We start from the raw sequence: 9322 nt of genomic DNA on the forward strand, positions 1-9322 counted from the left end.
GAAGTACCCAGTGCACTAATAAAGCAAATACCTGGTTGCCTTTGTTTCTGAATCCCCAAAACTCAATCAATAGACTGTCTCCAAAAAAATGTCAGGCAGATTACAAATGCAGCAAGGAATGCCAAAGGCTTAACGAGCCATTTGGGCAATTACAGAGTGTTCAGCCCGAACACACAGGTTCCTTCCACCCCGTGTGTCACAAGAAGAAAAGCGACGAAGGTTCCCACCTCCACACAGGAAAGGCCCCACCAGTGCCAGCAGTGCGATGGCTCACCCAGAATCCCCTTGTGGTTCCCAGCCCTAGGTGTGGAAGCACATGCTCTGGGGAAGCAGAAGCCAGAGGATATTGAAGCAGAAGCTACCTTGAACTGCACAGTGACTTCCAGACCAACTTAAACTAGACAAGACCTTGTATCAAAAAAGGGAATCAGGCCAACTAGGCTTGGTAGTGCACACTTTTAATCCCAGCACTTGGGAGGCAGAGGCAGGCAGATCTCTGGGAATTCAAGACCATCCTGGTCTACGTACCAATTTCTGAGCCAACCAGGGCTGGACAGTGAGACCCTGTCTTAAACTATATGAGTTAAATAAAAATTTAGGATGCAGGGAGGGAAGGAGGTTGAAGAGGAGTGAGGAAAGAAAACAAGAAAGAAGAGAGGCACGGTCCTGTGACGATGTGCATTGATTCCAAGGGCTTTCCACAGGCGACTGGGCTCAGTGCTGGGCCATGCTCTGGGGGTGGATGTCGGTCTCTTCTGTCTTCACAACTGTCACTGGTGCAGCCGTGGCCCGACCACACATGCGATCAAGGACACACAAGCCCTAGGGATGTGGAGGCAGGAGGATTGTAAGTTCAAGGTCATCCTTGAACATAATCTGGACATCATGAGACACCAGCTCAAGGCGGGGAGGGGAGAGGAAGGTGTGGGGAAGAAGGAAGGAAAAATGGAAGGCTAAACTAGGCAGGCGGCTGTTTCGCCAGCGCCATGCCCGCCTCTCCTGCTGCAGCATGTAAGAACGCCTTCTGACCCTTCTCTCTCTTTTGCTGAAACTTAGCACATTTCATGTGCTTACCCAGGAAGTAAAGAGTTGCTGTGCACAGCGCGAGTTCAAAGTACAATTAACCAATGTCGTATCCATGTGTGCATGTGTGCGTGCGCATGTGTGGGTGTGTTCCCACAGGACCCCAAAAACGGGATGCGAAGGTTCCCTTTATCCCATATAAAGGGTGAGATGCAGCTGCAGCATTTGGGGTTACCCAACTGTAGGTACTGCGTTAGAGGGTGAAGCTCACGGCTCGAGCATCTGCCTCAAAGTACAACAGGAGGATCGGAAACTCAGAGTGGAGCAGAAGGAAATCGTGAGCCACTCAAACAGAAAGAAAAATGAAATCGAGAAAGTGAATAAAGCCAACAATTAAGTTATTTGAAAAAGACTAAGCAAGGCCTGGAGGACATGGTTGTGATCACAGCACTCACGAAAAGGCAGGATGGGAGTCTGAGGACAGCCTAGGCCACATAGGAGGACCCTGTCTCAGGTAACAGAGAGAGAGAGAGAGAGAGAGAGAGAGAGAGAGAGAGAGAGATACTCACATACATAAAATAAATAAATCTTTAAAAACCTGTGCAGTTAGACTTTCAGGACACATGGGGCTGGGGGGCATAGATTTATTTTATGTGTGTGAATGCACAGCAGATGAGTCCTGTCCTGGGAGTTAGGAGTGGTCGGGGGCTGCCGTGTGGGTACTGACAACTGAACCTTCTTTTCCAAAAGAACAATTGCTCTTAACGGCTGAGCCCCCGCTCCAGATCCTCCAACTTGTTTCGAGGTGGAGTCTTTCTCATTGTTTCTGCTGTTCTACTGCCCTAGGCTGCTTGGCCCATGAGCTTCCGGTAAGTCCTGTCTCCATCTCCCTCCTTGCTGGAGGACTTCTGGGTTGCAGTGTGAGCAACAGGCGACATGGGCTTAAAGGATCAAACCTGGGCTGTCCAGCTTCCAGCAGAAGCACTGTCGCCCAGTGAGCCAGGTCCCCCCCGACCCAGATGTTGCTAGGTTCCTTTGTTCAGGACTGCCACAGGTTTGAGGCCAGCCTGGGCTACTGTGTGCTGTCTCAAATAACAATAATTGTAACAATCATTGTGAAACTGAATGGATTAAAATACATGTGCACATTCTTTTTTCTGTGCACTACTACAAGGTGGTAAATGCCTTAAAAAAAAAATGGCCCACTATGCACATTCCCTGTGCACTGTAAATCTGACAAGTGTTTGCTCCACTCTCATACAAAACAAAGCAGGAGCAGCTCGTGGGCGCCTGTTCTGTGCCCCTTACTCCGTCTGTTGATAAGGCCTTTCTGAAAGAGATCTGTTTCTGGATTTTTTGCAAAAGGAGATTGTCAGCGAAGCCCAGAAAGTATAAAGGGAAAGTATTTTAATTTTTTAATCCCTGCCGTTATTAGCTCTCCCTGCCCTGACTTCTAATTACACGTCTAACAGCCCCGACTCATGACTCACTAATGAGGTCATATTTTTCAGTACAATTCCAAAACCCCATCAATCTTTTCTGAATTATTTTGAAGTGAATTTGCTGCTTTCCGAAAGGAAGGCATGTGTGTGGCACTAGTGGGAACTGGGGAAGTTCCGTGTGACTTCAGTTTCGAGAACTTTCCCAGCAGGACAGCCCGTGGTGGTTAATTAGTTCAATTAGTCAGTCTAGGAGCCTGACCAGCACTCACTCTCGGCCTTCGAATCAGACTGTCAGCCGCTGTTACACAGTGCTCCGTGCAAACATGTCTGCCACCACACAGTGTGGCCACCGGCCTACCTGGGATCATGCTTTAAAAGGTGACGGCAGACACAAGTGAGCAGAGGAACGGGTTGTGACCCCAACTGCAACGGGTAACAAGTGACACCAGGGAGGAAGCAAACTCACATATCTGGACGATTAAGGGAGGTCCAGAAGCTTCTGGTCAGTGCTAGGACGGCTGTGTTTAAACGTGCGCTTCAAGACAGACTTGCCGTCGGGGATTTAGCTCAGTGGTAGAGCGCTTGCCTAGCAAACACAAGGCCCTGGGTTCTGTCCTCAGCTCTGGAAAAAAACAAAAAAAAAACAAAAAAAAACAAAAAAAACCTTTCCCCTCATTTAAAGGGGCTGGGGATTTAGCTCAGTGGTAGAGCGCTTGCCTAGGAAGTCTGACAAAGTTTATCCCCAGAAACCCAAATGTCAGAAGGACAAGTGGTCCTCTGTACAGTGAGTACACTGGAGCTCACTGTAATTAGGCTGGTCTCACACTCACAGCGATCCTCCTGCCTCAGCTTCCTGGGGTTACCACGATGAGGATCTCTCTCTCTCTCTCTCTCTCTCTCTCTCTCTCTCTCTCTCTCTCTCTCTCTCTCTCTCCTTTACAGAGTCTCACTGTGTATCCCCAGCTGCCCGAGAACTTGCTGTCTAGACCAGGTTGGCATTGAACTCACAGAAACCCACCTGCCTCTGACTCCTGGGTTCTGGGCTTAAAGGCTTGTGTCCCAGCATACATTTTTGCTTTTTAAAAGGCAGGGCCTCAGCCCAGGCTTGTCCCCGATTCACCATGTAAATGAAGATGGCTTTGAACTCCTGACTCTCTTGGCTGTTCGCTTGTTTGTGGCAGGGCCAGGGCTGACCCGGAATCTGAGGTGATCCTTTCATCCTAAACCTTCCCAGTGCCGCGTGTACAGCATGATGCCCTACAGCAGTCCGGGGCCCAGCAATGCCGGCTCCCAGACCTGGATTAGAACCCATGGGTGGGGCCTAAGAGACAGCTCAGTAGCTAAGAGCACTGGCTGCTCTTCCAAAGGACCCTGGCTCAATTCCCAGCACCCACGTGGCTGCTCACAACTCCAGTTCCAGACATGACACCCTCACACAGATACAAAACACCAAAGCACATCAAATTAAAAACTAAAGTAAAAACTAACTTTTAAAAAAGAGGCAAAGAACCCACGTGTGGGGGTGGTGATAGTTTTTAGTCATATCCATATTCTCCATGTTCATGATCAGCATCCCTTGAACCTGAACATGGATTCCCTCTGCCTTGCTCCACAGGCTGTCAGCAGCAGTGGATCCAAGCCTCCTGCACCCATCCCCACACGGCCTCCACCACCTGCAGCCATGCAGAGCCATGCACCTTCAAACAGGTGAGTGCGTGGAGGGGAACCAGGTGGCAGCGAGCCCTTGTTCCTGCTGACTTCTGCATCTTCTCCAGGAGATAGGAGGCCTCAGCATGAAGTCCAGTCACACGGATGCATCTCATAGCATGTATCTCCTAGCAGCTCTCAGAAACCCTTGCTACCCCGACAGGGGTGCAGTTGTTCTCCGGAGTGAGTGATGTCCACTTCTGCTTCAGGCCTAAGCTGGAGTTGACCTGTGACCTTGTCCACTCCCCACTTCCGGGAATTTTAGAAATGTCCTAAGCTGGTGGGAAGTGGGTTTAGTAGCTCTTCCCTGTAACCCCAAGACTCAGGAGGCTGAGGCATTAGTTGGAGGCCAGCCTGTGCTACATAGTGAAAGAAGGGAGGGGGGAGGAAGGGAGAGGAAAGGAGAGGGGAGGGGAGAAGGGAGGAGAAGAGAAAAATAAAAACCTGTTCTAGGCTGATTAGGTATCAAGAGTTGCAGCCTCCACACCTCACCTGGGCAGCACAGTAGAACTGGCCCTGGTGGTAGGGGACATGGATGAACCTGCCCTGAGGGCATGAGCATGGGAGAGCTGCCCTACAAGTCCCCCTTTCCCTCCACTCCACTCCACTCCACTCCACTCCCACTTCCCTGAGAGAGCCAAGAGCGGGTAGGAGAGCTGGCCCCGCCCCTTACCTGCTGAAACCCTCGAGCAGCCACCGGCGCCGCCCCTCGCCAGGGCAGTGCTGGAGAGTTCGCCCTGGTGGCATGGGCGCAGAAGAGCATGGACACCTTGTGGGCTGACCAACACAGCTAGAATACCCAGGCCGCGATCCAAAGCTTTGACACCCCCAATATCTACCTCTGTGAACTGCTGGAGGAGCGAAGGGGCCGGACCTGCAAATCCAAACACAGAGCAACAGCAGGATAAGAGGAGTCCTGGTGAGGATCCAGGATTGAAGCAGAAGCCAGAGGCCTCGAACCCGACCAGCGACTCACAGTGAACACTTACATGTGAGGTTGCAAGGGCGGAAGGTGGATGTGAAGGGACTGGGAGATGACAGACAGACGGACAGACAGACAGACAGACAGACAGACAGACAGACAGACAGACAGACAGACTATCTCTGTCCCTGATCAGGAAGGCAAAGTCTCTGCCCTTTGTGACTGGTGACCCCTGGTGATGTCATACCGGGGCCAGGCAGCAAAGTCTTTGCTCCTCATCTCCAGAGCCCTTCCTCCTATTCCCTGTACTGTAATGGCTAAGTCAACTGGGGAAAAAAATCCTGAAAACCAAGGAAAACCAGCGCATGGGGGCAGCTGGGGCCAGGAGGGAGTGCCAGAGAGAGGCATAAAGGCCCATTGTGCTGGGGCCTAGGCTGCCGCGGAGGCCTTGGCAGCTAAGTCAGAGGAGCCCACCGTGATCTGTGTTCTCTGATGGAGATCCTTGGATCTCAGCTGAATAGAGAACAACTTGGAAGCAGGCAGAGGAAAGCGGGAGGCTTGAGGGACAGGAAGCACAGGCTGAGCCAAGAGCAGAGTGGGCGGAAGTGGTGGGGCAGTATCGGAAGTACAGGTGAACAGGACTCGCATCGACCATTGCGCCTCCAGTACTGGAATGAACCAGTTTGGCTGAAGGCTCATTTGGACAGCTGCCAAACAAGAAAGCAGTTTTTCAGATAACCAACCAATGGTTTTAAGTCTGTTCTGGCGCCATGGCAGTGGCTCAGCGAGTAAGGCCGTTCTCTGTGAAAACTTGCAAGACCAAGCCCAGTTCCTGAAACCTTAGTTAGGTTGAAGGAGAGACCTTAACTCCACAGAGCTGTCTTCTGACCTCCATGTGCACGTTGTGGCTCATGCCCTCCACAATGCAGACACACACACACACACACACACACACACACACACACACACACACTAAAATAACAGTAAGTGTGGCTGGAGAGGTGGTCCAGTAGCTCAGAGCACTTGCTGCTCTTGCAGAAGAAAACTTTGGCTCACTTCCCAGTAGCTACATGTCAGCCTACAACTGCCCTTAACTCCATTGTAGGGGATGTGGCGTCTTCTGGCTTCAGTGGGCACGGTACAGACACAAGTGTACCTATACTCATAAAGACAGAACACACATACACATAAAATAAAAACAAATCTTTAAAAAATAATAATAAATGTGAATTTAAAGCCTTGCTCTTACCAGAAGGCAAGAAATAGAAAAGAAACTTGGGTTCTATCTAAGCAACAGCGATAACTAGAGTTGATCCAAGGGTTTGCTGGCATTGGAAAAGCCAGAGTAAGAAAAGGAGGGCAGAACTCAAGAGAGGAAGCAACCTTTCCCAGGGGTTGGCAGGCTCTGGGCTTTGGCAATTGTGTCTTAACAGCAGCAGCCTTGGGCTACCTCTGGTTTGTTGGCGCATTGACTAGTCTCTTCTTCTGGTGAAGGTTAAACAGAAATGAGGATTGTCTCCTGAAAGAAAATTTGCTCAGAATGAAATTTACTGAGGAAGACAAGAGACGCTCAAGAGTCAAGGGCCCATAAGGCTTCTGTTGGTTTATTCATTTGTTTCGTTTTGTTGAGACAAGATTTCATGTAGCCCAAGCTGGCCTCAAACTCAATACGTAGCTGAGGATGGCTTCGAACTTCTGTTCCTTTCCCTCCAGCTCCCAAGTGCTGAGAATAAGCTGTCTGACACCATGTCTGGTTTATGCCGTGTTGGGGATTGAACTTAGGGTCTTGGAATGCTAGCCCAGCACTCTAGCTCAGGGCTGAGCGGTATTCCCAGCTCCCCAGGGAGGCTTCTAAAATTGAGTTTCTCTCATAATCATGGCCCTTGTCTCTCCCAGCTCTGATCTTGAAGGGAGTCAGCCTCTTCTGCCCTTCCAGGGGGAAGCCCAATGTATCGTGGACTCAAAGTTGCCCCAAGAGCAATCTGGGGGTGAGGGTAGGTGAACTGGAGCAGGGTACGAAGAGCAGGAGAGAGCTGGCACTGCTAAATGGAGAGAGGCTCCAGCAGCTTACTCCATCTTGAGCAGAATTGTTAATCAGGTGCAGGGCTCCCCCTCAGGGAGGGCCTCCTGCCAGCTCCCTCACTCACATCTTCCTTTCCAAGTCCTTGGTGCCTTTGTATGAGAACTGGTCCCAGCCGGCCTCTATGGGAGCCACCTGTCCACGTCCTCTCCCATCCTAGACCTCCTGTGAAGTGAGAGGAGAAATGATGGGAGGCCCAGACAGCTGTGGTAAACACCCCCCCACAGAAAGAAAGCCGCCCCATTCTAGGACTTGGGCCAGAACCTGGCAGATGAGTTATCCTGTGGCAGTGCTTTTGTGAGCCAATTAACTCTCTCTCTTACTGGCCTCAGCCCGTGAGTGCAGGCTGACCTATCCTTCCAACCCTGGGAGCTTCTCGCCCGCCCGAGGGCTTCTCACAAATTACCACCAAAGGCTTTGCAGCCAGCCCTTCCACATGGGTCCCAGTGACACCTCCCTCAGTGTCCCACGGTGTCCCACTCCTGCCATGCGAGGCCCACAGCAGTGGCCCTGGAAACTGTGTCTCTCTCCTCATTTTGCCTCCACTCTGACTCCACGGTGAGACCCATGCCAGACACGTCCTGCCCCTCGCCCGGCAGGTGAGCCACTGGGTAGCTGACTGCCATCCCCGTCAAGTTCAGGCACTGCAGCCCCAGGCTTTATGCTGAGAGCCATGGAACTGCAAGTCCAGCCAAGTGTGCCCTGGACTTCCCAATGTCTGAAACAGTGGGGGTTTTCTTGTCATTTGGTTTTGTTTAGATTTTTTGCTTTGCTTTGTTTTCTGTGATATTGGAATTCAATCCAGGGCTTTGTAAATGACGGGCTCAAAACTCTTTATCTCCAGCCTTGGCTTCAGTTCCTAGAGACCAGATCTCGTATAGCTCAGGATGGCCCCAAACTGGCTATGTAGCCAAGGATGACCTTGCAGACCCAACCCTCCTATTTCCACGTCCTAAGTGCCAGGACTTGAGAGCACGTCACCACATTGCCTGTCCCGAGTGAGTTAATAGCTACGTGTGTGTTAATGTCAAAGAGATGGAGAGCTTGCCACTGAAGGAGGCAAAGCAGATTTTACACAGATTCCTGCCACCAGGGAGACAGATTTAAGTGTAAGCTGTGCTCCACATGGAGCTGTGAAGAAAGAATTGGCATTTTCAAGAGGAAAGTGAGGGCAAAGCAGGAGGAGCAAGCAAACAGTCAGCATTTGGGGGACTCGGGATGAGAAATTAGCAACGGAAATTTCTGAGATTAAAGGCATGCACCACCCCTCCCAGCAACTTTTCTTTTTGTATATTTTGGTGTTTATTTTTGTTTTGTAGCCCAGACTGGCCCTTAAATCACTAAACAGCTGAAGATAGCCTCAGGCCTGAACCTGATCCTACGCCTACACCTCTAAGTGCTGAGTTACAGGGGTGCCCCCACCACTCCTGGTTTATGATGGGAAACACAGAGCTCATGCATGCTAGGTGAGGGTTTTCATAACTGGGCTCCATGCTCAGCCCCTCCAATGCAGCTTCTACCTCAAAACATGACCCTCTGCTAAAAAACAAGGCCAGGGACAACCATGGGGCTATCACACATCCCACAATACAGTAACTGACAGAGCTTTGGCCAAACACGCTGGGCAGCTTGAGAGTCTCCCTTTATGATATTTTCACTTCCACAATCACCTGGAGCTGAGCATCTGTAGAGGTTTGAATATGCTTGGCCCAGGGAGTGAGTGGCACTGTTTGGAAGGGTGACCTTGTTGGAGTAGGTGTGGCCTTGTTGGAGAAAGTGTGTCACTGTGGGGGAGGACTTTGAGACCCTACTCCTAGCTGCCTGGGAGCAGTCTTCCACTAGCAACCTTCAGATCAAGATGTAGAACTCTCAGGTCCTCCTGCACCATGCCTGCCTGGACACTGCCATACTCCCTGCCATGACGATAATAGACTAAACCTCTGAATCTGTAAGCCAACCCAGTTAGATGTTGTCCTTTATAAGAGTTGCCTTGGTCATGGTGTCACAGTATTGGAAACCTTAAGACAGAAGTTGGTACCAGGAGTAGGGTATCTAAGGCAACTTCAACTTTAACACCTTCTTGTTCCAATGTCTAGGATCCACACATGATCTTCTGGGCTCCTCCAAAGGGCTGGCATAACTTCTCCA

The 9322-nt window shown here is 50.7% G+C and overlaps 1 long non-coding RNA gene across 2 annotated transcripts; it reads right to left on the reverse strand.

The window, feature by feature from the left end:
• Positions 1-440: 440 nt before the first annotated feature.
• On the reverse strand, positions 441-5475 carry LOC147994671 (uncharacterized). 2 transcript variants are annotated; one of them, XR_015685901.1, is made up of 3 exons: positions 5162-5250; positions 4846-5046; positions 441-822 (listed from the first exon to the last, which is right to left on the reverse strand). It is a non-coding gene; the product is annotated as an uncharacterized LOC147994671 (long non-coding RNA). The 2 variants fall into 2 exon arrangements; XR_015685900.1 differs by lacking the exon at positions 441-822 and adding an exon at positions 3981-4531 and having other exon boundaries at positions 5162-5475.
• Between the last annotated feature and the right edge of the window lie 3847 nt (positions 5476-9322).

Source organism: Rattus norvegicus, chromosome 4 (assembly GCF_021556685.1).
Source record: "Rattus norvegicus strain SHRSP/BbbUtx chromosome 4, alternate assembly SHRSP_T2T, whole genome shotgun sequence".
NCBI lineage: Eukaryota > Metazoa > Chordata > Mammalia > Rodentia > Muridae > Rattus > Rattus norvegicus.